At 49.6% G+C, this 5,234-nt stretch overlaps 1 long non-coding RNA gene across 1 annotated transcript; it reads left to right on the top strand.

Annotated features, from left to right (window-relative positions):
- Positions 1 to 1,693: 1,693 nt before the first annotated feature.
- On the top strand, positions 1,694 to 2,141 carry LOC119322148. Its single transcript, XR_005155437.1, has 3 exons — positions 1,694 to 1,784; positions 1,922 to 1,964; positions 2,113 to 2,141. It is a non-coding gene; the product is annotated as an uncharacterized LOC119322148 (long non-coding RNA).
- Positions 2,142 to 5,234: the final 3,093 nt, after the last annotated feature.

Genomic DNA, 5,234 nt, shown 5'->3' with positions numbered 1-5,234 from the left:
CCGCCCCGGACGCCGCCCCGACCCCGCCGCCCGGACGCTGCCCCGCCGCCCCGACGCCGCCTCGACCCCTGCCTCTCTACGAGGAGGTAACCCTAACCCCACCCGCGCACGTGGTGATCTAAGGTTATAGGGTATAGATCAATGCACGCCCGTCTTTGTCTGTTATCTTTGATCCGTGCTTGGTATGGAAATGTTGCTCTCCGATCTCCTTAGGGCGATTCTATGACTTGCTTGTGGTGTTTGGTAATTTAGTGCAACTCTGCCTGCTCATATCTGGAGTATGAAGAAAATTGGGTGATTTTGTGCAGTCCTTTAGCTTGCTGTAGACTTGTAGATATGTGGCGAAAGCAAGTAGGGTTTGGTATGTGATTTTGGTAGCTTTTATTATGATACATTCTTTAAACATGTGCTATGGTTTACCTGTTATTAGCATCCGTAGCGGGAATGGTTGCCGATCTCTGTTGGACACACTCGGATGGCAGTTCGGTGTGTGCATCAGATAACTGTATCCATTTTAGTTCTGCTTGCTCTGATTAAAGTGGAAAGTACTGCCGTTATCTTATATGTTGTTCTGTTAGGATTGAATACAACAAGAGACGTGCCCATTTCTGTTATAGTACCCCTGAATAAAATGGTAAATACTGCAGTTATCATATACAATCTCTCAGGAGTGAATACCACAAGAAGCGCATTTTTGTTAATATCCCCTGCTTCCTGATGTATTTGTTTCTTGGTAAAAGTGAACTTCCAATGAATATTTTTGTGCTGGAGCAGGCTGGAGGGGTATTCGGCTGTGCACATTTAATTATAGTATCTGGTGGAGATACCCTGTTCAAGGACAGGGGGGCGGGGGTGTGAACTTTGTGAAATCCTGTCCTATTGATGACTTTGCAAACTTATCAGGAGGTGGTGTTAGGAAATCTAAACATTTTAAACTATATAGGAAGACATTTATAGGTTAGAAACAATCTGTTCTACTTCTGCAGATTATCTAGATAAGTGATGAAGTTTACTTAGTATAGTATTTTTTTTTCCTGTCACTTCTTTATCTACCAAAAGTGTGAACCCATGGTATGAGCCACTAATGCAAGCATCGTCATTCTTTTCTGAGTTTGTCTAATTCACATCTAAATGTTTTCTAAGGATGTCACATCTAAGCTCCCACAAATAACGCAGCAACAAGGAACAAAAAAAAAGCTGGGGCAAAAAAAATACACCACAAACATAGTGGACACAAGGTTAGACGTGACATAAATGTGTCCTAGACAGACCCTTCTTTTCTTAGTGAAACATCAACTTTCCAAAGACAATATTCCAAACTGGACAGTTGATACATAGAGCTATTTTACTTTAACATTTAAAGTGTGGCTGCAAATCTGGGATGCAGGAGGTGAAAATTCATTGTCTAATCTGTTTCTCAGTTTCCTCTTTCAGAAACGAGAGATTTTTCAAGACCTTGCTCCACTGCTGTGGCACTCCTTTGGCACTGTTGCTGCACTGCTCCAGGTAGGTTATAGTTATTGCACTGTTCTAAATTCAGTCGCAATGGCAAGAGTACATATGTACTTGTGCAGTTCTTGTTATTTAAGTAAGGGTGGTTGTCCATGTGTATTGATTATTTCAATATGAAATTATTGATGGTTCTGCACATTTTCCTTATTCAGTCTGTCATGCTGTTTTGACAATTTATGCAGGAGATTATGTCAATTTACCCTTCACTTTCACCTCCTACTTTGTCGCCAGTTGCATCAAACCGTGTCTGCAATGCACTTGCACTTCTTCAGGTATGCTTTTACATGAGAAAGAAAAGGAAACCCTCACTCCTAGTGGGCCTTGTGGTGGATTGAGAATACTACTGCTTTCATATCATGCTTGCTTGCCATCTGCCCCTCAATTTCATTTTACTTTTTTTTAATTGCAGTGTGTTGCTTCACACCCTGAGACCAGGATCCCGTTCTTGAATGGTACTGAGCGCTGCTGTTTCTATGCCAAGTCTTAAATATTTCCATTGTTTATTGTTAAAAAGCTTTCCTCATTTTGGTGACTTTACAGAATAAGTAAATCTTAACTAGCAGTGGTTAATAATTAAGTCTTCTTCTTTTTCCTTTGCAGCTCACATCCCACTGTACCTATACCCGTTAATTAAGTAGGATCAAGTGCCCCGGCGTACTTATGACTAATGCATGGCTTTTAGGGTGCCTCGGTGTCGATAAAAACCGAAATGATGAAAAGTTAGGCTTTTAGGGTGCCTTGGCGTCGAAAAACCCTCAATGATAAAAGCTTAGATTTTAGGATGCCTCGGTGTCGACAAACCCTAAATGATGAGACCATGATCTTGTTCCTTGACAATAACCAACTTTTTGACCAAACTTTGTTTCTATTTAGAGAGAAACATGGCCCACAACGATGAGGCCGGGGGTTCGGGCGGCAAGGCATTCTGGGAGCTGTCCCAGGAGATGGAGGAACAACCTCACTTGTATGAGGCCGCCGCCTTCCCCACCGATCCTGAGACCACGGATGGTGCCGCCGAGGATGACCACACTGATGCCACCACTGATGGTGCCGCCGAGGATGCCACCACTGATGATGGCGGCGCACGCACAGATAGCAGCCAACCGAAGAGGCAACGGAAGGACCGGCGCCTGATCGTGCTCCGCACCCTCAAGGAGGAAGTTACTGAAGTGGACTCCAACGGGAATCCAACGGCGCCCGAACGAATAGTCAAGGGGTACTCGCTTCAGCTCGGGTGCATTGTCCGGAGCACCGTCTCGATCAACACCGAGAACCTGAGGCATCCTGACCGGGGGAATTTGCGCCACCTCCTCTTCACGAAGCTGCACGAACGATACAAGTTCCCCGCTGAATTCAAAAACACAAGCCTCAAAGGGAATAAAGTGAACAATGCTGCCCTCACGAAGATGAGCAAGGCCCTGTCTACTTGGAAAAGCAATGTGAAGAGAATGATCGAGAAAGGTGAGAGTTATGAGAAGATCAAGGAGAAAAATCCTTCGATCACCGAAGATGACTACAACGACTTCAAGATCAATTGCTCGAGCACCGCAAGCTCCCAATCAAGTGAGTGGGGGAAACAAATGCGGGAGCTGAACATAGGGGAACACACACTCGGTCCCGGCGGTTACAGAGTGGCGGAGCCTATATGGGACAAGGAGGAGGCGGACCGTGCCGAGCAAGGCCTACCGCCCCTCTTCGATAAATACGGTGACAAGCAGACCAGGAACTTTGTCAGGGCCCGGTACAAGAAGGACCCGAAAACAAAGGAGCTTACCACGGATCCGAAGACCAGGCGGCTTGAGCTTGTTCTGGTAAGGAATACACCCCCGCGCAATTAGCTCCATATGGTTGCATTCTAATTAATGAAGCCGAATTTCTAAATGGTTCACATTCCTTCCGCAGGCGACTGAAAGCAGTAGCGCGGGGTCGACTCAGAGCAACCCTTGGGATACCACTCTAAATAGGGGGTTGAATATAATGAAGAACAAGGATAAGCTCAGTAAGCCGACGTCAGCTGGTCGTGTGGCCGGCAAAGGCTTGTCGACAAAATGGGGGTCATACTATACCGCTGGTGTGCGGAAGGAGAAAAAGACTAGCTCGGAAAGCCAGGCGCGAGAGGTTCAAGAACTCAAGGCACAGGTGGCGCGGATTCCGGAGATTGTCCAAGAGCAAGTGGAACAACGACTCGGAGCGACGATCACCGCCCTTGTGCCTACCTTGATCTCGGGGTTGAGTGCGTGGATTGCGGGCGGCCAACAGGGGCCGCCCCCGATTCCTAGCTTCACGGCCAGCAACTCGCATAATGCGATGGCGGGGCCATTGGTGCCTCCGGCGGAGGCGGCATTGGTGTCTCCGACGTCGGCACGGGAGCTTAATGCACCCGGGTGTACGCCGGCCGGCACCTCTTCAGCAAGCAGCCGCTCCGTCAACTGCACGCCCGTCGTTGGCGGTGCCTCGACATTAGCCGAGCTCGACGCCATCATCACGGTAACTAATTAAGCCTCTCTCGGCCGAGGACTTCATCTCCTTGCCTTTGACTGGGCATCCCTGACGCCCTACATGTTTTCGCAGGGCGCCGCCGACGTTCCGTGCACTCTCCTCCACTTCGTGAACAACGAGTTGGTCGATGTCGCCAAGGGCAAAATCGTTCAACCGGGCAACCCCTTGTTCCACGGTACCCAGATGCCACCCAACTTGTTTAGGGTTCAACTGGTTCGGGTGCTGCCAGGCTGCGACAACTTGTTACCTCCGATTCGACCCGTCGGGGCCGACGATGATGATGTGATGACCCTCAGCGCCTGCCTGAGCTGGCCCCTGCTTTGGCCGAAGAGCCAGATTCGTTTGGGGGCGGGGGACACCACCCCAAAGACAACACCGCCAGTCGTGCCGGCGCCAAGTCGGCCCCATGGCAAGACCGCTGTAACGGTGCCGGACATCCCTATGCCACTGGATCCAAACATGCATATGGCACAGGATCAGAACGACGACGACGGCGACGATGATACATTTGGCAACGTCGATCAGTACTTTGCCGAGCATGGGTACGATGGCGACTTCATGGGGCCTCCTTATCAAGAACCAAACCCAACAAAAGACGTGTGCGATCTAGCTCGTACCGCGGAGAAGCCAAGTTGCAACAGGCGCCGTCTGGCGTTCAGCTCTCAGGAGATGCCTCCAGCTGCCGACTTCACCGAGCCTCAGATAGGCGAGGTGCGAAATATTATCAGCCCCAACACACTCAAGAAGGCGGTCTGTGAGCAGAACTCGGTCCCATTACAGGATAAGAAGAAGGCACGCAAAAGAAAGACTAAGAAGGGTGCGAGCCAGCCGACACCGAGTACGATCCGTGCTCAGGACGGGCCACCTTCACCGCAGGATATCTCGAGGAGGGCGCATGTGGCGGGTAGGGCGATGCTACCACCAAATATGCTCAATGCTGCAACCGGTGCTATGCGGAGTCTGCACGACAGTGTTCTTTCTTTGGAGAAGCGGCGTCTCAGAGAGAAGGATGTGGCATACCCGGTTTTCGTGGCCAAGGTGCCAGAGGGCAAGGGCTTTGTGGATGGCGACATCGGGGGTACGATCGTCCTGTGGTTTGATGACATCTTTGCTATGTTTAACCTTCATCCGCTGCACTACACCTTCGTTCGGCTATTTTCGCTGAGTATGGAGATGCGGATCATTCGCGACAAGACCCCGGACATCGTGATAGTCGACCCCTT

This window comes from Triticum dicoccoides, chromosome 6B (genome assembly GCF_002162155.2).
Source record: "Triticum dicoccoides isolate Atlit2015 ecotype Zavitan chromosome 6B, WEW_v2.0, whole genome shotgun sequence".
NCBI classification, from domain to species: domain Eukaryota; kingdom Viridiplantae; phylum Streptophyta; class Magnoliopsida; order Poales; family Poaceae; genus Triticum; species Triticum dicoccoides.
The sequence above is the reverse complement of the archived record's forward strand: the minus strand, read 5'-3'. Positions and strand labels throughout refer to the sequence as shown.